At 54.2% G+C, this 9,988-nt stretch overlaps 1 long non-coding RNA gene across 2 annotated transcripts; it reads left to right on the plus strand.

Annotated features, from left to right (window-relative positions):
- Positions 1-261: 261 nt before the first annotated feature.
- On the plus strand, positions 262-5,371 carry LOC111771029 (uncharacterized). Of its 2 annotated transcripts, XR_011424222.1 has the most exons (5): positions 262-1,647; positions 3,373-3,406; positions 3,575-3,619; positions 3,717-3,853; positions 5,093-5,371. It is a non-coding gene; the product is annotated as an uncharacterized lncRNA (long non-coding RNA). The 2 variants fall into 2 exon arrangements; XR_002804583.2 differs by lacking the exon at positions 3,575-3,619 and having other exon boundaries at positions 287-1,647.
- Positions 5,372-9,988: the final 4,617 nt, after the last annotated feature.

Here is a 9,988-nt window from a genome sequence, read left to right on the forward strand (position 1 = left end):
CCAGGCAGGCTGACCCGGAGCCTCACCTCTGAGCTCTGTTCTGTGTGACTTGCTAGCAGGAAGCGGACGCTCAGAGCAACCTGACTCAGGAGCAGCATTTCCTAGAACTGCTGATGCCCAGTTCCAAGAGCTGGGGCAATGCTGGAAACAAGGAGAAGGAAGGCCGAGAAGAGTTGATGGAAGTGTCAGTGAAGGAACAAATGCTAGAATGTTAGAAGATTCCAGAAGGGGGATAATGAACCAATGGGTGCCTCTTGCCCCATTTCCTCTTCAGATGAGATGGGCTGGCTCTGGGTGAGACTGGAGTGTGAGGCGGGGGCACATGGCTGATGGCTCAGCCCTCTGCCAAGGGTCAGCCCGTCAAGGCTCTGCACACAATTTCCTGTTATTTAGTCTGGTTTTGAGAGTACCCCATCATCAGCCAATTCAGCATAAAAGAATCCAGAGGGCTCAGTCAAACACTCCAGAAATTTAGTTTTTAGAATAACAATCAGTAAAATCGGTTAAAACTTTTCAGTCAATCCAGTCAGGTGGGCTTAAAATTCGGGAAACTCAGGCCACACTACTTTCAGTCAAGTTTCATCGTTAACTTCTGCAAAATCAATCAGAAACTTGGTCAGTGCATCTTGAAGTCCTGGGAGTCTAGACAGAAGTTCAGGCAGGCTTCACATGTACTGAGGTGGTGATTTGGAAATTTGGTGAGGTCGGCCCAAATCCAGCAAGGTCAACCCAAAGTCTAGATCAGTCCAAAGTTCAGAGTGGAGAGGCTAAAGTCCAAGCCAAGCAGTCGGGTATTTAGTCAGACGGGTCACGTCAACCCCGACCACTTGGCATTGCATAAGCCCCACATTCGGTTGTGGGACTGGGTTTGTGATGGGTAGACAGAGAGAGACGGGATTGGCTGTGTGTGCAGGTAGGGGAGACAAAGTGGCACTGTCCAGGGATTTCCAGAAACTTCTCCACCAGGAGCCAGACCAAGGAAACGGCGGGGCTGAGCAGGAGTGGCGTTCCCAGACAAGCCCCTGAAACTGCCCTGGGGAGACCCAAGATGCCACTCTGTTGACCTCTGTGAACCTGGCGTATTGCCGAGCTCTCGGGCCTTCTGAAGCCAGAGCCCCATCCAGCCACTGGGCAGCCAGCCAGGGTGTCCTCACCTAAAGGACAGCAGCGCGGTGAACACACGTAGCACGCCTCGTCCCCTCACCGCCTGCCTGTCTGTTCTCCCACGCTCCTTCCCCTCTCTGGCCAGAGCTGAGCAGGCGAAGCCAAGAGCTGGCCTGGTGCCCCGGCAATGGAGGTGTAGCTGGGCTCTGACCCAGCTCCTCAAACAGGTTCCATATGGCCCTCCCGGCCTCCCCCCCTCCCCTTCCCAACCTGACTGTTTCTGAGATTAAAACCCTTTCCTGGTGTCAGCAAACAGCCGCAGGGAGGGGCTGCCCTGCTGCTCTTGGGGGCTAAACTGGTATGGAATACTCATCAGAAGGCTGGCTCAGGGGTACAGAGTTCCTGGACTACTGGGTGAGGGGGCGTGGAGGGGGCAGGTGGCCTGAGTGTGGGAGAGACCTCTGCCTGCCTGTTTGGTCCAGCTGCAGCCTCTGGAGCAGTTCTCGAGCATCTGGCCTGGGCATCACGACACCGAGACTCATGGTAGGAACGTGCAGTGGTCGGGGTAGCTCTGTCTCTCTCCTGAACCCAGAATTCCTTCTGCGGCTAAGAGGGATGTGATGAAAGCCAAGAAAGGGAGAGCTGAGGGCCAGCCCGGGGCCCAGCGGTTAAGTTCGCACGTTCTACTTCAGGGGCTTGGGGTTTGCCGGTTTGGATCCTGGGTGCAGACCTCACACCGCTTATCAAGCCACGCTGGGGCAGGCGTCCCACATACAGAGTAGAGGAAGATGATGGGCATGGATGTTAGCTCAGGGCCAGTCTTCCTCAGCAAAAAGAGAAGGACTGGCGGCAGATGTTAGCTCAGGGCTAAACTTACTCAAAAAAATAAATAAATAAAGGGACAGCTGAGATGGAAGGGGGGCCAGGGTGGGAGTGGGGAGGCTAATCCACATATGCAACCACACACAGGCCCCATCAGTCAGTGGGGATGCCAGACGTGGCACTGAAGTGGTCCCCAGTGTCCATCCCTACTGAGCCAGTGCTCATGCTTTGCAGGCCTAGGGGGCAGTCTTGGCACCCTGGGACTGCAGCATTAGGGTGCAGTGGGAGTGGGGGTGCTCCAGGAGTTTGGGACTACAGCTATTTACCCTGGTGTTGAAGTACTTAATAATTTAACAGCCAGCCCAGGAGTCCCAGAGCTCCCAGGTACACTGTGCCCTTCGGTTGGAGCTTGTCTCCACTCTGGCTCTGCCTTCTTCCCTGGAAAGGCTTCTGTTGACTGTGAAACCTGAAGACACACACACAGATGCATGTGTGCACGTGCGCGTGTGAACTCTCTGGATGCCCAGCACTTCTAAGTGCCCAGGAAATCCACAAGCACGTGCCCGCCCCGGCACTTGGCCTGCCCTTGCACCCCTGCCCCAGCCCCACCAAGTCCAGCCCAGAGGCTCGTCCGGACACAGAGGCACAGCTGATCCACTTCTGAGCTCCTGGCTGAACCATGTCCTGGGGATTCTTAACTCTTATCCCTCCTCCATCCTGTCACAGACCATGCCCAGGGCTGGCCTCAAGGTCTGGAGCACCAAACATTTGGAAAGCTCGCGTTTGAACAGTCTCTCCACCAGCCTGTCCTCCTGCCCCAACCGGCCACACCCTTGGCCTGGCTCTGGGAGCCCGTCCTATCCCTCGGAAGATCAAAGCAGACTCCCTGTCTGCTTTCAGTGATGACATCTGACTGCAGCAGGTGGTGATTTAGGATCTCGGCCCTGGAAGGGCCTCAGAGCTCCATCCTGGCCGTCTCATTTTCCACGTGGAGACTCAGAGAGGGGAAGAGGCACCGAGCTGGTGCCAAGCTGGGACTGGAACCCAGGACTCCACAGTCTGTGGATTTTCCCCAGCAGCATCATCGGGGACAAAGGGACAGAGTGGGCGAGGAGACTCCGCCCAGCCAGAGCTCCCCTTCTCCCCCAGAACAGGCTGTGTCAGAGGGAGGAAGAGTCCTCCTTGGAGATAGATGGTTAATGGCCTTGTAGTTGGGCCCTCGCCCACCCATTCTGTCACTTCTCTGAATGCATGTGGGGTGCTGGGACATCGTGCTGTCTCGGGGAGAGTCACAAGAGGTTGCAGGGCAATTTCAAGGGCATAACGGGAGCAGCATCTGTGAAACATCTTGGACACTGTGCAAGGGAGGGGTCCTGTATGGAGGAGGCAGTAGCCTCACTCCCACTTTTTTCTGCTTTTACTTCCTTTCTCCCTCCCTCTCTTTAGCCATTAAAGCTGCTGCTATGCACAGGGAGAGAAGGTGAGCTTATTTTGTTTCTCCTTTCGGGGTGCTGTTTGGAGGTCTGGGGCTGAGGAAGAACAGTGATGGCCCCAGAGGCCTGAGCCCTTTGAGCGTATGTGTGTGAGGGGCCGGGCACCCAGTCCAGCTTCCCGCTGCCTGCCCCGTCCAGCCCAGTCTCCCTTACAGGGCATCCAGACGCTCTTCCCAACAGTGTGTACCCAGACGTCCCAGGTACAGTCACAGTGGGCAACTCTGAATCCCTCAGCTCCTTTTCCATCTTCCTGCGTCTGGGCCCTGCTCACTGCTGTCTTCCACGATGTCTTTCCAGGGACATCCCATCCTTCCAGCTCTGCTCAGACTCTGCCGGGGTCTTTGGTCCTCCAACCTTCAGTGGCCTTCATGCCATTTCCGCCGGCTCTGCAATCCTCTGCTGGTGAACTGACCGTCATCGTCCCCGTGAGTGAGGTGAGATGCACTTACTTGAGACATTGATCGTTATATTTCTTCTGGGAGCTCACTCTGTGCTCTGCATTCAAGATGCTGAGCCTGTATGGTTAGGAAGTGGGATGGGACAGATGGTGAGTGGAAGAAAGGAGCCTGCCTGGTTTGAAGCCCCAAACCCCACACCTTAGAAGAAGTGAGAGGATGCAGGGGCTTGGAAATGCGGGAGCAAGGTCTGGAGTGAGAGTAGGCACTGGCCATTGATGAGGGGGCTTCCCCGGAGAACTCTGCAGGCAGCAAGAGCCCAAGAGGGAAGGGCTGGTGGCAGGTCCAGACACTGCCTGGCTGCCATGCACAGGAGACACCTAGACCTGAGAAATGGCCCCTGGGCCCTCGTGCCTTGCAGGCAAGAGGCAGGAAAAGGCAGGAATGAGGACTGTCTTGGCAACGAGCTTTGTGGATTGATGCCTGTGCTGCCAGGGCCCCACTGAGAGATGTCCCAAAGGACCCTGGGGGGCAAAGGCTTCAGGGACACGATAACTCCCCCTAGCACCTGGGGTTATAAAAGCTCCCACAACTCAAACTCCTGCTTGGGAGAATTGCAGAGTTGCCCCAAGCTCACTGAGATTATGTCCATCACTGCAGCTGAGTGGGGAGCTCAGGCTGCAGATGAGGTTGCTATGGGAAGATGACTCATCTTGCCTCGCACAGCTGGGCTGTGGGTACCTGCTGCAGACACTGCTGGCAGGTCCTGGGCAGTGCCTTCAAGCCTCACAATTAGCTCCACCCACACGCTGTGACTCCTCCCACTTTATAGATGAGGAAACCGAGCCACGCGGACAGGGGGCAGCTTGCCCAAGTTTGCAGAGTTGGTGCATGGTGGGGGGTCCAGAGGCAAACCCGTGTCTCTTGACTCCCAAGCCCACGCTCCGCACGGCCCTCCCCTCTAATTGGGTTCCCCTCCCCTCCCTGAACCACCCCTCCCAGGCGGACGCGAGGAGTATTTAAACATCCAAGCCACAGTGTTGGTGTTTAGCCAGGGGTCTACAAGAGCTTTTGCCAAAACTTCTGCTCCAGCCTGTGCTTTCCCCATAATGTCGGTGTTTGGATTCTCCAGAAACCCACCCCAGGCTCTCCCTCCTCAACTCCCTTTTTGTTTTGCCCTCATCACAAGCTCAGGAGCAGACCCCCCCTGCCCCCACAGCTGAGGCGTGGAAGGAACACACCCTTGTTGACGTCACGACCGCCCGTTTCCTTCTACAGCACAGGCCGATTTCAGGATTTGCACCTCATGGCAGCTCTAGGAGCCCATCTGACAGGCAAAGAACGGAGGCTCAGAGCCTGACCTTGGCACCGCTGAGGACGGGGAGGGGCTGGAACCCAAAGGCAGGTCCCTCTTCTTTTTCCCAAATTTGTGTGAAGATGAGACTCACTGGATGTGTTTGTTAACAGCTGATTCCTGTGTACTCCTGAAATTTATATAATGTTATAAGCTAGTGTCACCTCAACAAACAATAAAAACTATTGATTCCTGGGCTCTAATTCAGACCTTGAAATGAGAATTTCAGAGGAGAGAGGGCGATTGTCCTGTCTCTTCAGACAAAGCTCTCTTTCCAGTGACTGGCAGGCCTATTTGAAGCCTTAGAATGTTTTATTACAAAATCTTTCTGCGGGAGGGAAAAGCAACAGAACAGACCCTCTGATCTTCTCAAAGGTTTGGAGGTGGCCACCCTCGGCCCTGCGGGGTCCACAGAGCCCCAGGCGTGCCTCTGGGCCCAGGTTAACTACACTCTCTTTCAAATCCCAGGTCCGCCACTTACCCACTGTGGCCCCAGGAAAGTTAGTTAACTTCTCTGTGCTTCAGTTTCCTCACCTGTACAACGGGGACAACAACGTTCCCTGCCTTACAGACTTCTTGTGAGGATCAAATGGGTGAATGTCTGTTAAACACAGAGAACAATGCCTGACACATAAGAAGTGCTAAATACCTAAATGTCATTTGTGGGGCCACCCCGTCGCGGCTGGTTACTTTCTGAGGACTGCACCACGCCTTGGCTGATTTACATGGTTGCCTTGGCTAAAGGGACGATTGAACGGCGTCATCCTACTGAGTCAGAAAGAAAAGCAGTTGAAGCAACTGGCAGATTTAATTGAACAGTTAGAGTGTTTTTAAAAACCCTGGTCAGATTGTGGTGGATGCTGTTGCTTTGTGCTGGGTGACCAGCACCCCTATGGACGTGGGCAGGCTGCAGAGTGAGCAGAGCCACCTCGGGATCCCAGCCCAGGCCTCGGGAGAAGTTCACACGGAGGCCGACAGCTGGCAGAGGGAGGGCCCGCTGCCGCTGTTTCCTGGGCTGCTCAGGTGCCCTGGGAGTTGCTGTGGGGTCAGCTCCTGGAAACCCTGAGTGGTTTCCCAGATGGGACCTTTGAGCTCTGCTAATTTGTTCCACGTTTCCTCTAGGGGAGCTCGGCGAAGGGATTATTCACTTCCCTCCTCCCCCGCAAGGTTCTTTTTAGAGGTGGCAGCTCTGTCTGCTCCGGGCAGGAAGGGGCGCGGGGAGGACAAGGACAGCCATTTCTTTCCCAGCCCTGCTCTCCTCTCTGAGGGCCCGCTGACATTTGTGGGACATCCAGGGCCTCCGGGGTTTCAGGAGAGAGGCTGCTGGCTGCCATGGAGACCCTGGGGTCGTCTGGAGCCGGGACCTCTCTGGAGAGGCAGAGGGGGAACTCAGGGCAAACCAAATTTACATCCAGGTGAAACTGGTTAGGCTGATCATCAAAGGGTAGCCTGGGGGGAGGCGAAGGATCCCAGAGAGGAAGTGAGAGCTCTGACCATGTTATTGACCTCCCTGGTCAGTGGATTCTATTGAGGATAAGATCCCCAATCTTCCCTGTATCCATCCCCTGCATGCCAGCCTTGATTTGTGTTGGTCCCTCTTGCCCCACACTCAGCTAAAGGCTGCTCCTTCTGCCTCAGGACCTTTGCACATACTGTCCATTTTTGCTTTCCCCAACTCTTTACCTGTGCAGCTCCTCCTCAAGCTAAAGGCCTCAGTCTGAATGTCACTCTTCCAGGGAAGTGTTCCCTGACACTGTGCAGACACACACGCCCCCCTTTCCAGATGAGGTTAGATATTTGCTCTTCCCCTTGGTACACACACTCAAGCACTTCAGATTTCTCCTTCAGGGCATTTAGCACAGTTGTAACTGTTTCTTTAGTGTCCCTCTGCTGGGACTTGTAGCTGCTGATGGCTCACAGCCGCATCCCTCACTGTGACCTGCCTGGTCTGCATGGAGCTGCCTCCTCCAGGTCGCATCTCCTTCCAGGGGTGACCCACCAACACTGACGAGCTGATGCTGAGATTCAAAGACGCAGCCCCCTTGCCTCAATTTGAGACAACTCTGAAGGGCCATCTCAGCTCTCAAGTGCCCCACAGGGTGGCTGAGACCTCAGTTTCAACCACGTTGCCGGCCAGCCCTTCCCTTGCCCAGTCCTGCTCTCCTTGTTCTCCTGCAAGCACTCCTTTCACGCTCTCTGCACACAGCTCTCTGCATACGTGTGTTTCCAGGGGATCCCATCTGAGACACCACCTTACCCACTAAATCTCAGAGACCTCTTTTTTTTTTTTTTTTTGTCTTATCAAAATTTCCTCAGGAAGGGCTCTGGTAAGCTCATTCACATGGAGGTACCAATGGTTGATAACAGCTCAATGAGTTTCCTTTCCCAGAGTCATCTGCTATTTATGAGACTCTTATGTCAAAGGGTAGATGAATTTTTAGGAATCAGCAAATTTCTGATTTGTCAGTGAATCAGGGACCACACCATGTCAGCAGCACAGCGCCAGGCAGGGTCATCCTAAGGCCCTGTGAACATTGGCTGGTGAGGCTGGTACTTGTCAGGGCCGTAGAGGTCTGCCATCTCGGGGGGTCTCAGAGAGGGAAGCAGCAGGGTGTGACAAAGAGGGTCTGGTTAGCTGTGCAACAGCCTCTCTTTGGAGCTGAGCTTCTTCAGCTGTAAAATGATGGATGGTAGCACCCGCTGTAAAACCGCACACACATGTGAGCTCAGTGATGAAGACAGACCCAAGAGCTAGACAGATGCCCTGGAGCGGAGGTTCCCAGACCATCCCTGCTCCTGCGCCCTCAGGGTCAGTGATTGTCCATGGTGCCCCTAGGCCAAAGGAAACACCAGAGGTCCTTTGATGAAGCACTTAGGGCTAAATACCCTAAAGCACATTTCTGTCCTCACAGCTTTGTAGCATCTACAAAGAAATACACAGAAATTGAAAGAAGAAAACTGACATATTTCATTCTTCAATAACCACAGTTCCTCACTAATGGGATACGCGTCGGGCCGCAGGACTTCTCAACCCTCGGAATCCTGTCGGACACCGGCACTTCATTTCCTGTACCACAATGATTTTCACATCGTATTTGCTTTTTATCACAGCAACCACCCCAAACCGAGCTTCACGACACGTGCCGTCGTTGAAAGGAACGTCGCTCTGTGATCTCACGTGGAGACTGTGGGCCCCCAGAGCTCGCAGTTCGCTAAGCGCCCGACAGGTGTCGCTGTGTTTCCCTGCAAACGTAAACTGTCCCTGTGGGTCTGTGCGTCTGTGGTCTCTCCGTGCATCGCTGGAGAGCTGGTGCCTTAGGATTCACCATGCTTATCCCCAGGGAGTGGAATTTTGGATAATTTTTACCACTTTATACTTTTTCCACATCTCTTTAGTAAGGAGCATATAAGCTTAAGAGAGATCAGAACAGACAGAGGTGATAGCGGCACAACATGGTGAACATACTCAATGTTACTAGGGTGAATGCTACGTCATGTGCGTTCCACCACGAACAAAATCCCTAAAGAAAAAAGTCAGAGAAAAAAAGACGATTTATGCTTTTAACAATCTGCGTCCCCCAGGGAAGTTGGATGCGGTGATGGAAGGGAAGAGTCTGTAAGCCGGGAAGCTGGGAGGCATCACAGCCGCCAAGGCTCCCGCCCCCGCCTCCCCCGCAACCTGCCGCCAGCTTCCCGGGGAGATGCCCCCGCACCACGGAGGCCCATCTCTCTCACGGTCCTCCTTCCCTGCAAGGAAGGCCAGTCACCATTCCGATGGCTAGCGTTTTTGTTGGCGGAGACACGAAAAACAGGCCCTGGGAACCCCCGAACAGACAATGCTGTCGGGAGGACGTCCTGGGGGTGAGAGGCAGCGGAGGCCGCCGGAGACCAGCGGGTGGTTGTAAGTCTCCTACCTGACAGTGCTCGCAGTGACTCAAACATAACATCTTTCCTGTTGACGCTATACCTGTCCTTTCAGCCACAGGATTGGGTCGCCCGCTGTTCCAGCTGCCCAAGTAATGTAAGGAAAGAAAGATGGGGCTGTGCTTGTGTGTGTGGTCATAAGTGGGCACACCTGCCCCCCCAGAACGCCCAGTGACTGAGCCATGCCTGCTTTTTGCTGGATCTCCAAGGGGAGGTCTTGTGCTGCCCCGTTATTCAGGTGAGGAGATGGTGGCTCCAAGGGCTTCTGGGAATGGCTCGAAGGCGTCCAACTCATGGACTGAACAGTGATTCCTGGAGCCCAGGTGGAAGCCCAGTAAAGGAGATGGAAAGAACAAGAGTACAGTCTCGGCACCAGGCCACCCCCTCTGGCATCTGCTTCCTTTCCGGTACGGGACAGGTCCCCTCCATCCTTCCATCTCTCTCTCTCCCTCTTCTTATGAGGTCACCAATCCTATCAGATTAGAGCCCCAGCCCTGTGACCTCAGTTGCCCTCAATCACCCTCTAAAAGCCCCTCTCCAAACACTGTCACATTAGGGGTTAGGGCTTCAACATACGAATTTGGGGGGTACCCAATTCAGTCCCTAGAACAGCGCAAATCGAAGTGAGATCTTCAGTGTATGAAACATGCAAGACTGTCTGTCCCCAGTGGAATAGAAGGCGTGGACCTAGAGCTACACTGAAAAATAACTAGAGAAATAAATAGGAGGAGGCACTAAAATTAAAGCAATTTCTAGGCATCAAGGAGTTTAAAATCTATTTGGGAGAACAATACAAAGACCTGAAAGCTTGAAAAATGAAAGGTTAAAGGACAGTTTGAGCTATCTGTAGGACAGATGCCACAGGGGACTGTGGCTTGGGGAGAAGCAACAGCGCC

The sequence above is a fragment of the Equus caballus genome, chromosome 1 (genome assembly GCF_041296265.1).
Source record: "Equus caballus isolate H_3958 breed thoroughbred chromosome 1, TB-T2T, whole genome shotgun sequence".
NCBI classification, from domain to species: Eukaryota; Metazoa; Chordata; class Mammalia; order Perissodactyla; family Equidae; genus Equus; species Equus caballus.